Raw genomic sequence first — 14,092 nt, 5'->3', positions numbered from 1 at the left:
GTAGCTCCCTGCATTTCCGTTACCTCTGGTTCCAGCTGCTTAGGCTGCTCTACCATCTCTTGCTGAGATTGCTTCTCCTTATCAGTCTCCTTTATCTCCAACACAGAAGATGTACGTGGGAATGGTGAGCTCTCTTTAAAGACATTAGAATAAAATTCTTCCGCCTTCTCAACGGTATTTAATCGGTATCTTTCTCCCTTATACCTCAAGATTATACCAGTTGGAGCATCCCACCGAAATGGAATTTGTTGTTTATTTAATTCATTCACTAGAAATCCAAAATCTTTTCTATCTTTTAACATCTTAGGTGGTAGCTCTTTATAAACTCCAATCTCCTTTCCCTCCACTTGCACAGCAGAGAGAAAAGACTTTTGCAAAATATCATTTCTCATTCTTCTGTCTGTAAAATATATCACCACATCTCTAGGCAATTGTCTTTGTCTGGCCACCCACGCATTCACTCTGTAGATTTTATCCATTTTGTAAAAAATCTCTTCAGGGCTAATCTTTAACAATACAGCTAGAGCATCAGCGCAAATCTGTCTCAGGTCTTGTCTATCATTCTCTTTTATGCCTCTCAGCCTTATGGCAAATTCCATAGACCTGAACTGCATCATTGTAATTTCATTTTCAAGTCTCTGCATTTTATTGTCAGCATCAAAAATTTCATAGTCAGTCTCTTTCATTTTGACATCCATTTCTGATCTAAATTCTTCCACCTTAGAATCGGTTTTAATAATTGCTTCTGACAATCCAGTCACCACTGTCATTAATTTTTGGGTCACCTTGTCATATTTTTCTTGTACCACCTCTTTAATTTCTTTAATCTCCTGCTTAATTTCCTGTTGTGACTTTTTAAACTTCTCATCCAAATTTTCATCTTGCCTCATCAAAGCCTGAGCAATAAAATCCTTTAAACTTTCAAGATCAATCTCTTTTTTCTGGCTCTGCTGGCTAGGAGGCTGCTGTTCAGATTTATGTGTGGGGGATCCCCCCCTGCCGCCTTCCCTTCCTGTTTAGTTTGCTTAGAAGCCATCCTGCCACGTAGGCTAGCTTTTCCAAAAAAAGAAATCCTTTTTCCCTTTCCTCCACCACAAAGTCGTCTAAAAAATTCCCCCAGGGTTAGTCAAATTAAGGGTGAAATTGAAGCAAAATCAGGCTTGTTTTTTTAAAAAAAGATTTTCTTTTCCTCCACTTGTTACAGATAGTGCAACTTTGTAGCTAGTTGAAATAACTTTGCTAATCCACTCTCGCTTTCAGCTCATTAACGCTGAAGCCGGACGCCATTTTCAAAAGACTTTCACTCATTCACTCTTCTGTTTCAAAATTAATCACAGGGCTAGTAACACTTGCAGTTTCGAGGTTCAAGTTGTTATTTCACCCTGGTTGTTTGAATTTGCTTTGTTTTCAATAAAGAGGTTGCTCCTGCCGCCTTGTTCTACGCTGGGTAGACTCGTTCCACGCTGTCCGGAGTCTCGGCAAGCTGAAAGGGAGCCGCACCTGTTTCCTCCCCAGAAGCAAACGATAGCTATCTGGGGACTCACAGGGGCTCAACCTGCTTCTCGCCCACTCTCTTCCACTAATCCTTTAGGATTCAGGAACTTCCGAGCCGCTTCTCTTGATCGAGGTGGCTCTAACAGGCAGCGGGGCTGGCGGTCCAAAAACGGGACCGTCTTTCGGCGACAGGAAGCAAACCAGAAGTCCAACTTGATCAGATTTGAACTATTGTTTATATTTGTCTGATTTACATACCACCTTTCCTCAAAGAGCTCAAGATGACTTCCAAATAGACCCACCTTCATTTTATTCCCACAATAGTAACCCTGTGAAAGGTTAAGCTGAGAAGTAAGGACTGATGCAATGTCTCTTATTGAGTCTCTATGACTAAAGACTGATTTAGTCCAACAGTTTTACCACCTTGTAAGTTCTCATACAGGATGAAAACATTCAAGATGGCAAGGCTCATCTGAAGGTCTGAAATAACTGAACTTAGAAGGAATTGCTTGAAACCAATTACTGTCTACTTGTTTCTTGTAACAACTTGGTTGATGATAAGTTCTGGACATCATGAAAGCAGTGCTATGCTATATTGGCTGGTTCTAACAGAAATATTGCCCGATCACAGATTTTGGAAATATACAGTATATGCACATTCTGACACTTGGTATGAGCAGAGTATTTATTTACATGCACGAGAGAGGATGTGTTGACACCCATCATGTCACTTCCCATTTTTTTCATGTTTACTTGTAAGCTTGGAAAAGGGACTCTACTAGTTTTGAAGATCCCTGCATACTAAAACTGATGTTGGCACTTCCATTTCTACTTTACATAAATAAACATCTTGTTCTGATTTAATACAGAACTGTCTCAAAGATCCAATATTATTTTTCCAACAGTTCACTATACATCTCAATAACTACAGTTTATGAAATACCTTACTGTCTAGAATATTATTTTATGTTTACATATGCATATGTATGGATAGGATCATGAGGAAGCTGAGTGCAACCACGTGTGTATTGGACCCGGGCCCCTCCTGGCTGGTCTATTCAGCTCGGGAGGTGACATGTGACTGGATCCAGGCAGTGATAACTGCTTCTTTGGATGAGGGAAGCTTTCCTGCCGCCTTGAAAGAGGCAGTGGTTAGGCCCCTCCTCAAAAAACCTGCCTTGGATCCAGCTATTTTGGGTAACTTTCGTCCGGTCTCTAACCTTCGCTTTCTTGCAAAGGTGGTTGAGAGCGTGGTGGCACATCAGCTCCCGGTAGCCCTGGATGAAGCAGAGTACCTTGATCTGTTCCAATCGGGTTTCAGGCCCGGATACAGCACGGAGACGGCATTGGTCGTGCTGGTGGATGATCTCTGGAGGACTCTGGACAGAGGTTACTCCTCTGTTCTGGTCCTATTAGATCTTTCGGCGGCCTTTGATACCATCGACCATGGTATCTTGCTGCAATGCCTTGAGGGGTTAGGAGTGGGAGGCACTGTTTTGCAGTGGTTCTCCTCTTACCTCTCGGGTCGTATGCAAGCGGTGTTGGCAGAGGTCGGCCATGAGGCCCCTCACTTGTGGGGTGCCCCAGGGGTCGGTACTATCGCCTCTTCTGTTCAACATTTACATGAAGACACTGGGAGAGATCATCCGTGGTTTCGGGGTGAGGTATCATCAGTATGCTGTATGCAACTTGGGTGTCCTCCTGGATTCACGGTTGAGCTTAGAAGATCATATAACAATCGTGACCAGGGGGGTGTTTGCCCAGGTTCGCCTGGTGTGCCAGTTGTGCCCCTATCTGGACCGAGATGCCCTACGCACGGTTACCCATGTGCTAGTCACCTCCTGTATTGACTACTGCAATGCTCTCTACTTGGGGCTGCCCTTGAAGACCACTCGGAGGCTTCAGCTGGTACAGAATGTGTCCGTGCGGGTTGTGATGGGAGGGTCCCGATACTCCCATGTTATACCTCTCCTGCGCAATTTGCATTGGTTGCCGGTTGCCCTCCGGGTGAGATTCAAGGTGCTGGTGATTACCTATAAAGCCCTTCATGGCTTAGGCCCAGGATATCTATTGGACCATCTGCAACCAGCAACAGCTCCCCATCGCCCGGTGTGTTCTCACAGGGAGGGCCTACTCAGGGTGCAGTCTAGACAATGTCAGATGGTGACCCCCAGAAGTAGAGCTTTCTCTGTGGGGGCTCCCACCCTTTGGAATCAACTCCCCCTGGGGCTCCGGTTGGCCCCTGACCTTCGCATCTTCTGCCGTGAATTAAAAACATGGCTGCTCAAATTGCCCAGCCTGGACTGATGGGGTTTGGATTATTTTAATATGTTTAATATGTGTTTAATATGTATTTTAACATGTTTTATCTGGTTAGATTTTAATTGTTGTGAGCCGCCCTGAGTCCTATGGAGATAGGGCGGCAAACAAGTCAAATAAATAATAATAATAATAAAAATGCATAGCTATATCTGTTGTGGTCTGCCAGCTGGCAGCGGAGTCTGACAGTGGAGCTGGCAGCGGAGTCCGACAGTGTGGAGGCTGGGGAGGAACATGGGCCAGTCCTGGAGTCTGGGGAAGGCCCGGACGAGGGCTATGCATCAGAGGCAGAGATGGGGCCAGGGCCATCTGGGAGTGATGCGCGGACTCCGGAGCTTCCAGAGTCAGATAGCAGAAAGGCAGAGGAACAGGAGGAGCCTGTTCCTAGTGAGTGCATGCACAGAGCTGCCAGAAGGCACGAACAGTTAAAACAAAAGGGATGACTTGGGAGTAAGGCCTGGAGATGATTGGCCCCTCCCATAAAGCTTAAAAGAGGAGCAAAGGCACATGGGCACTTTGCAGGAAAGCAATGTTGTTAATTCTGTTCCCAGTCAGCATCTCTGTTTGATTCTGGACTCCGTATGGTTTTGCCAAGTAGGTCTTTGGCAGCATGTCAAAGGAGATAAAGGTTGGTGATTATCCCGAAGGACTTCCCCCGAAGGACTTTTTGCAACTAATTGGGACTCAGCTGTGAATGAACGTAATTAACAGCTGTTGCAATAAAAGAGGTTTTTGGGACTACTCGTATGTTTTAATGACTCAGGAAGCCTAGGTCACAACAATATCTAGAGAAACAAATTAAATTTTCCATTGTCCCCAGCTTACAGATTTAAATTTTATAGACCTGGCCAAGGAAACCTGAAGAAATGAGAATTGAATTGATGCCACTCATCTTTTAAATATGGTTTCCCTCACCTCAAAAAATCCCCCAAATTGGGGTAATGTCAGGGGTGAAATCCAGCAGGTTCTGACAGGTTCTGGAGAACTGGTAGTAGAAATTTTGAACAGTTCGGAGAACTGGCAGCGGAAATTTTGAACTGCTTTTTAAGTTACAAATTACAAGAGGAATGAGGAGAAATATTTCACTGAAAGAAACTACTGTAAAGCAAAAGTGAATAGGATTTCTCTGTAGTTGTCCTCTATATGTTATACAGAGAAGCTTCTATCTTAATTTGCTCATCTCTTATTCCTTCTTCTTCCTATGGAACAATATTTCTCCCTATTGCTTTGATGTCCAATTGGAACTCTGTTTAAAGTTCAAAAACCGTGAATGATGGCTGGCTGGGCCAATGTGCTGACTATAGAGCTGAATCATGGTGATAAATCAATCAGTATATTTTTTTTTATCAAAGTACTATAAGCTATATCACTGATGCATCATCACAGCTAATTTGGAAGAAACATAGTCTGCTATGTTGAACAAACCCAAACAAATACAACTCAATTGCCTTTTTCGAAAAATTGCCCAAGCATCACAAAGCACATCTGTGAATTAGTATATTATCATAAAATCTGTACAGAATTCAAATCTTTACTAAAATGGGAACTAATTCATTATCCTTTGTGAATGTTATATTTATATACCCCTATAGCGCTATTTATCTGAGATTGATGCAATGTTTCAAAATGTAGTCTTCTGAAGATCTTATATAAATAATTCATGAGCAATTAATTCTCTGAATATTGGTCTGTGCCAAGAATAATTTTTCTCAACAAACTCCATGATTATAAGGACATTCATCATTCAAATTTCACATGGATTATTTTAACCTAATTACAGATATAGCAAGAAGAGTCCTCCTTTCACATCAAACACTTCCTACTTCTGTTTCTTAAAAATATCTGATCCACAAAGCCAATTTGGGAGATTAAATTCTACATTTATCCCTGGAGACTGGAATTTAAATATTAAAATAAGTAAAATTAAAACATTATGGGCCATCATACTCTTCTTACAGTAAAGTGCTGTAACTTTATTTATTCTTCTAAATATAATTGAAGATTAAAGATATAAAATTTTCGAAGTATGTAATGCTATTGTTACACAGTGGATTTTTAAGACTGTCTTGAGAAATTTATATTACTTTATTTCCCATTTTGTTTTTTTGAAGGTCATGCAGGACAGTAGTCCCACAACATGATAGGCAGCAAATCAGTTTAACAAACAAGCAAGCAAGCAAGCAAGCAAGCACATTTCCTACAACTATCTGCACAGGCAAAATCCTATGTATCTCATGTTTGCAAGGGATGATGGAAAACTATATTAACCATCACAGCTGAGACTCACAGAAGATGATCATAACAGAACTAGGAATAAAGTGGAAACACCATTGAATCATGCTAATTTTTTGACAAATCCATCCATGCAGTTTTATTAGCAATGTTATAGAAATTGTTTGTCAAGGTCTTCTTCTGGGATAATCTTAATCAGCCAAAAGCCCTTGCCAGATATTATCCAAGAACCAAGGAAGACTAATAACACTGAGTTTCAAATGTTTGATCTGTCAGGAAAACCCACTCATCTTTTAACCTAAACCAGTGTTTCTCAAACTTGGCAACTTAACAATGTGTGGACTTCAACTCCCAGAATTCCCCAGCCAGCTATGCTGGGAGTTGAAGTCTGCACATTGTAAAGTCACCAATGTTGAGAAACACTGGCCTAAACTATTTTACAGATAGTCCTTGCTTAATGATCCCAATTGGGATAGGAATTTTGGTCACTAAGCAATGCAGTTAAGTGAAAAATCATGTGATTGCACTGCTTAGCAACTAGAGTTTTAGAAGTCCCGAATGTGGGAGGAGCCATGATGGCACTATTGTTAGGCAAGGATCTCATACTTCACCTGCCCTGGCATGTTTGCTGCTGCTTCAGTTTTCCCAACCTGCCAATTTCCTCATACATTTGCGCCCTTCTGGCCTGTTCTCTGCCACTTCTGCTGCCTAGCTTCAGAAGAAAGCTATTTAAGAAGGCCCTGCATGGCCAGAAGCTGCTCCGCAAAGGGCTTGGATGGCTGCACCTCACCAACAGTGGGGGAAAGATGTTGAAGACCACCTTGGGGTGAAAGAGTGCAGAACAGAGGAAATGATGGGCAGAGGGCAGGAAAGCTGAGTGCCAAAAAAAGACCATAGAGATAGTGGAGTGCAATATGTCCAAAAGAGAAGAAATTGGGGACGGGAGTGGGGGATGTTAAAGCATACCCTGCAGTCATAAATGTAGGGAGGCTGCCAAGTGAATTTTAACCATGTGACTGCAGGTTGTTGTGCTGCAACAACCACAACTCTGAGGACCTGTCATAAATGCTATTCATTATCATTGTAACTTCAAATGGTTGGTGTGCACATTGTTATTAAACGAAGATTACCTATACAAGCTTGTGATAGACAGATCTTGTACACTGCTATCAGTTCTTTAAAAGATAAAAAGAAATAAATGTCAATTTAGTTAATTCAAAAAAAAGTTGGATATTTATGTGTTCTTTGGGGAATTTTAGCAGGAATAACATAATGATCAAGGAAAAAGGTGTACTTTTCTCTTCTATTCATTATCTCTTTCTCTCTCTCCCCCCCCACCCAAATATTTTAGCTCAAGGAACTGTGGTAGTCCATTGATGGCAGATAGTAGAATGGCCTGCAGCTATGAAGATTAGCTATAAGCATAATATAGTGAAACCAAAAAGCTGCTGCAGGCGATAAGCAACAGTGTCAGAAGGATATAGTGAATTGTGGGGGTGAATGCTGTTTTACAAAATGCCACATAAATTCAAAAACAGCCTGATGGCAGGGTGAGTATGAACCTGTCATATGTAAATGACTAACCCTGTGATTGATTGATATTGTCAGCCTCAGCTTTGCCTGCTTCAGCTGCCATAAGAAACAGGGGGGAGGGACTAGTTAAGGGGCGAAGGGGGGGGAAGGTGCAGGAGGTGTGTTTTTTTCCATTGTAGGACGTGTCTTCCCAAGAAACGAAAGTGAATCTCCAAAGGGGCCGGCTGACCAACTGCCCTACATTCCTGATGAATGACGTTGCCAGACGTGATGCCACCTGACCTTTGGGAGACCTTTGGATTGGATGATGGTCAATGGACACGGGGGGGGGGGAGAAGCTTAGTAGATGCTATTTCGCGCATTTTGCTCACTACCTGGGTTGCGATCATTTCATATTCAGTAAAAGTACTAATCTCTTCAAAATGATTGAGTTTGGGTTTTCCTTTCCTGGATATTGAAGGAAGCATACCTGACAGATATATATATATCTAAAGAATGTAAATATTAATTCCCTTTTCCAATAACCATCCCCTCATAACTCCTCTTTATCTTGACTCCGCCTCCTTAGTATAAAAGCCCCATCCCACTCCTTCATCTAGCTCTCTCCTGTCATGATACCTGTTAAGATGTTTAATAGAAAGGCTTCCGGTTTGATTTCCGTCGCCACCAGATGGTCTTTTGAGACCGCCAGCCCCGTCACTCGTAAAGAGCCGCCTTTACATCTGAAAGGCGGCTTGAAAAACTCCATTTCCATAAGGAAATGTGAGATAGAGCAGGTGAGGGCAGGTAGAGCTCTCTGTGAAGTCCCCAGAGTTTTTCCTTTACTCTTGGGGACGAAGCAGGATGAGGCTCCCTATTTCCCTCGCCGCTGCTCCGGGCTTCGGGAGACCTCTGCTTCTTGCAGAGCCAGGCGATGAGATCAAGCCTTTCAATGAAAACAACAGATTGCTTAAAGAGGATGAGATCTGGACTTGGAACCCTAAACTGCAAGTATTTTTAATGATTTTATAAGCGTTTTTAAGCGAAGGAAAAAAAAAAGCTTAAAATGGCGACTGCTGAGGCTTGAGAAGTAGCCAAAAGTGAAAGTCCTTCTGTAACAAGATACAAAGTAACGAAGCAAACAGTGCTGGCTAGAATAGAGAAAAGAAAAAATTTCTATTCTAAGTTTCTTTTTTTTTTGGAGATCTGATATTGATCTTGTTGGAGAGAAGTCCTCTTTCTTCAAAAAGAGTTTGTCTGTGTGGCAGGATGGCGTTAAAATTAACAAAGCCAGACAAACAAGCAGCGGGGGGGGGGTTTTCCCCCATTTACAATTGTGTGAGCAAGTTTCTAGTTTACAGACTCAGAAGAATGGTTTTAATTTAAAAGAATTTGTTTTGAAGGAATTGGCAAGACATGACGAGATTGTGAACCAGAATTTTGAAAAATTTAAGCAGGAAATTAAAGAATTCATACAATTAAAGTATGATAACTTACAAAGAAAGATTGTAACAGTGACTAATGCTTTTTCAGAAATAGTTATAAAGATGGATACAAATATCAAGTTATTAGAGTCTAAAATGGAGGAAGTTGATGATAAGATTTATAATTTGAACAATAAAATACAAAGAATGGAAAACGATTTGATAAATATTCAAGACAATAGTTCTGAAGTAAAGTCCAAAAAGGAAGCTGATCACGAGACTTACAATACAGAAAATATAAAACAAGGGATTGAAAGAGAAGTTACAATGATGCAATACAGGCTCACAGAATTTGCGGTCAGAATGAGAGGATTACAGGAAAACAATAGAGATAATTTAAGAAAAATATCTGCTGAAGTTCTGGCTGGGATTTTAAAGATACATCCAGAGGAGGTATCTTGTAAAATCGACAACGCCTATAGAGTAAATCCCTGGATTGCAAAGCAAAGGCAATTGCCCAGAGATGTGGTGATTTATTTTTACAGATAAAGAAATAAGAAATGATATTGTGCAAAAATCTTTTAATTCTACTCTACAATTGTATGGAAGAAAGATCTGGATATATAAAGAGTTGCTGCCCAAGATATTAAAAGATAGAAAGAAATTCGGATTTTTGGTGACTGAGCTAAACAAACAAAACATCTCATTCAGGTGGGATGTCCCAGTTGGCATAATATTGAGATATCAAGGAGAAAGATATCAACTAAATTCTGTTGAAAAAGCGGAAGAATTTTACTATAAGGTTCTTAAAATGGGTTCAACATCTTCATGTATAATACATGAGTGGAATAAAGAAAAGCAAAATCAACAAGAGATAGAAATTCAGGATAAGCAGAAAGAGATGGAAGTAATGGAAAAACAACAAGTTACAGAGGACTTTGTAGATGAGCAGCTTCTGGATTCTCCTTCAGAGGTTACAGCTGGACTATTTATAAATACAAGAGAGGCGGCTTTGGATTCTAATGTGATGATTCATCAAGTTACAGATCAACATAGAAATCAATCAGTTGACATACAACTCAAAGAAAAGAAACCAGAATGGAGACTTAAGCCACAAAAGCAAAACCAACAAGATCAAGTTATAGATCAGCATGAAAACCAAATAGTTGATACACAATTTATAGAAAGGAAATTAGGATGGAGATCTAACCCACAAAAAGTCAAGAAAAGAAGAAGCAGGTCTTACAAAAACAAAAAATTTTAAACTAAACAACAGTGCAATGCCAGTTATCTAAGAGATGATTGAATATATGACAAGATAGCTGAGGCAAAGTATTGATTTATATTATCCTGAGGACAGTGACAGACCTCTGCAGTGCTGTACTTTTGGGATGTGAAAAGGGCCTTGGGACTTTTGGGATGTGAAAAGGGATAATGGATTGGAATTATCTACTTTGGATTCTTTGATAAATGTATTACGTTTATGTTGAGCTACAAGGCAAGAGAGTTATGGGATTGGGGCACGCAGAAGATCTGGTTGTTACCCTATTACGGTGTTGGAATTAATAATTTAGATGAAAGACACTACTATAGACACTATATGGAATACAAATATAAAGTCACTTGGGTGGTTGTTTTTTATATATCAAGACATCTATTGTTGATGGGGGCAGATGGTAATTGAAGATACCGACCATACTGTTGGAATTAGGATGTGATGTTACCCTAATATGGGTGATGGAGTTAACAATCCAGCTGAAAGACACTACAGAAGATATTATATGGATTACAAGCTTAAAGTCATTTGAGGATTTTATTTATATAAGGGAATACTTCTTAGTGGTGTGGGCAGAAGAATAAAGAGATCAAGAATTATTATGTATGGTAGTTCTGTAGGAATGTGGGTGGAGATAGGTTAGCTTATTGATTGTTTAGTTGAAGAAAAGGGATATTATGTTCAGATATGAATATATGTAAAACATTTGAGTTAAGAGATATATCTATGGGGTGGAGGAAATGGGCAGACTATGAGTTGAATAAATGTTAAATTAGGATTTATTATATAGTTTTATAGTGGAAGGTTGCTTTGAAATGTTATATTAATATACAAAAAAAAGATTTGATTTAAGAGATATATGTATGGGGGAGGAGTAAAGGAGTAGATCATGAGTAGAAATTGTTAAATTGGGGGATATAATAATATTACTATGCTAAATTAGGAGTTATTATATAATGTTATAGTAGAATGTTATTTCGAAATGTATAGTATAAGGGGGATATAATAACATTATTAGAAAGAAAGGGTCAGTATATGGGGGATGGAGCAAGGGGATGGTAAAGTATTATATAATCTGTTATGAATTTGGGTTGTACCCTGAAGAAGCCACGGGGGGGGGAGGGGGAGGGGGGTTAGGGAGGAGGGGGGGAAAAGGGGGAAAATTTGTATTTGAAAAACTTTTTCAATTAAAAAAAAAGATGTTTAATAGAAACAATAAATATATTTAATAGAAAAGGAATGACTTCTATGAGTTATTGGGTTTGATCCTTGAATCTACGTAACAAATTAGTAGCAGAGGTCAGTTTTATGCCCATAACTCTGAAACATGACTGAAAGCAAAAAAAGAATGAATACCAGAGAATATTCAAAATTAATGGCAGTGCAACTGTCACCACCCAAAGCAATCCCAGAGGGAACAACAAACGAAAGAAAACCAGCACTAAATTCCAAAACTACACCAGAAAACAATGACAGGAGAATCGAAGAAGAGACAGATGCCACAGCAGATTCAAACGAACTGAGAAAAAACATATTAAAAATACTAAACTCACCTACCGACAACAAAGGACTCGTCGAAAACCTTGGACAACTAATTAAACAACACGTAGCCGCAGATGGAGCTCAAAAATTGAACATGAAGGCCACAGAAACCAGCCCGGTGAGAGACGAACCAAACGGCAACGGCCAGTATGAAACTGGCAGGAAAATTTTGGCGCCCATTTTCAAACAGCGGCCATCTTTAATCGAACAAACAACAAAGATAGCCGACCGCATACTAAGGGATGACCCGAATCCAAAATGGCCAACACAGACTCAAATCTATTTAAAAATAAAAGAAATAAAAACAATACCTCACTCACAAAATCAACCCACTGAAGCCAAAATAGATAACGCTATTAAAACTCTCACCACGGCTTTTGGGTTGGAACTAAAATTACCACTACATTACCCATACGCACTAAAAATGTCTGGAGAAATTACAGACATTGAAGAAAAAATAAACAAACACTATACAAAGGGCGCAGACATCACCACTGAAAGATCGCTGACACTATTCAATCCGGATACTAACTACAGCCTTCCACCGCTAACGCGATCTCCAATACCGAGGGACCGCGACAAATACTTACCATCACAACAGCATCACCCGACTGACCAGGACATCTACACAGACGATCCATCAATGACCCAGAGGACGACTCAATTCCCATTTGACCACAGCCAGCACCCCAAGACTGAACCTGAGCCTCATCCAGTCGAAACAGGCCCACGCCCAGGAGCAGCGGTGACAGGAACCTCTCTTGATGACTTCAGAATAAAAATGAACTTCGCACATGCGTAGAATAACCTAAAGGAAAGAGAAGAAAAAAAAGTTCAAGCCTATCTTTTTAAATTGCCTGCAAGTATTCCATTACCATACTGCTGCTTTCCTATGATTCAGAACCATGGACAGCCACTCTCAGTAAGTAACACCTCACACAACTCAGGGACTTTACCCATCAACTTCCCTATTTTAAAATTAGATGGAACCAATTTCCAAGAATGGAATCAACAACTCCAAGTCACTTTTCTGAGAGAAAACTTACTTTACATGATTACTGACCCTCCAAAAAAACCTTGGACACTTGAATTGGACTGCCTACATCACAAAGCATTTTACCTACTAATAGCTAGTATTTCCCCCAGTATTTCCCCTAGTATTAACCATTATTTAATTGTACCAGAACTAATACAATGTATGTTTGACCTATTCTACAGCAAAAGTGTGGCAACAACAACTCGAATTTCTAGAAATTTCCATTCTGCTAGACTTAGAGCAGGGACTTCAATGAACGAACACATATTGAATTTAAAGGCTACCAGGGCAGATTTACTACAGAGAGGAGAAATTATAACAGAAGAAAGCATGAAGAGCATTATTATAAATTCACTAGACCCTAGTTGGGATAATTTCATAGCTCAACTAGACAGTATTACAATAGGGCATCTATCAATAGAGACACTAACGAACAAATTAATTGCCGAAGATAATTTAAGAAAAGATAGATCACTACACCACAGAGATAGTAGAATTATTAAAAGGGTAGAATTCCATAGCAGAGATAGGGACATGCCTGAATGCTACATATGTGGCTCCAAGAGTCATTACAAAAGAGATTGTCCAAAAAATGTTAGAGGAAGAGATCATTACCAAAATAGAGACAGACAAGAAAATAGACATAGACACTCAGATTACAGATACAGACGAAATGACTCTCCCATACAAAGGGATAAGAGAAAATACAGAGATAATTCCAAAGAAAATCAGTCAGGAACTCTTTACAGGCTAAGGAATCAGAAATTCTACACCAATCCAATAAAAAAGGAGAATCATTGTCTTATAGATTCAGGAGCCACTAATCAAACTACTTATGACAGGAGATTGCTCACATCTTTTACAAAAGAAAACTTTATAATTAAAGTAGCCAATCAAAATAATGTTTTGGTAACTGGGAAAGGAAACATACATATACATGGGATAGGTGAAATAGAGGGAGTACTTCTTGTCCCCAAAATACCCCATAATATACTTGCAGCATTGAAGCTGAGCAGGGATTTAGGCATAGAAATCCCCATTAAAGAAGGGAAGGTATACATGACAAAAGACAAAGTAGACATAAAGGGAATTACAATTAGTGGAAACCTATCATATCTTGACACAGAAAGCTACAATCAATCTAGCATTAACGCCAATTTAGACTCAAGTGAAACCCAAGAAGATTCTCACAATTATAATACACCAAAAAAGAATAAAGTTCTAATAGGGAAACCTTTACATGATGAATGCGCACAT

The 14,092-nt window shown here is 39.8% G+C and overlaps 1 protein-coding gene across 4 annotated transcripts in view; it reads right to left on the bottom strand.

Moving 5' to 3' along the window:
* Positions 1-14,092, bottom strand: part of TOPAZ1 (testis and ovary specific TOPAZ 1) — a 324,534-nt gene that overhangs the window by 167,730 nt on the left and 142,712 nt on the right. For all 4 annotated transcript variants that reach the window (XM_060683707.2, XM_087894245.1, XM_087894246.1 and 1 more), the window contains one exon: positions 12,390-12,607. The gene's annotated coding sequence lies outside the window, so the exon portion shown is untranslated. The remainder of the gene's footprint in view (positions 1-12,389; positions 12,608-14,092) is intronic.

The sequence above is a fragment of the Pantherophis guttatus genome, chromosome 4 (assembly GCF_059756535.1).
Source record: "Pantherophis guttatus breed Tessera chromosome 4, ASM5975653v1, whole genome shotgun sequence".
NCBI classification, from domain to species: domain Eukaryota; kingdom Metazoa; phylum Chordata; class Lepidosauria; order Squamata; family Colubridae; genus Pantherophis; species Pantherophis guttatus.
Note: the sequence above shows the minus strand (reverse complement) of the source record. Positions and strands in the feature narration are given on the sequence as shown.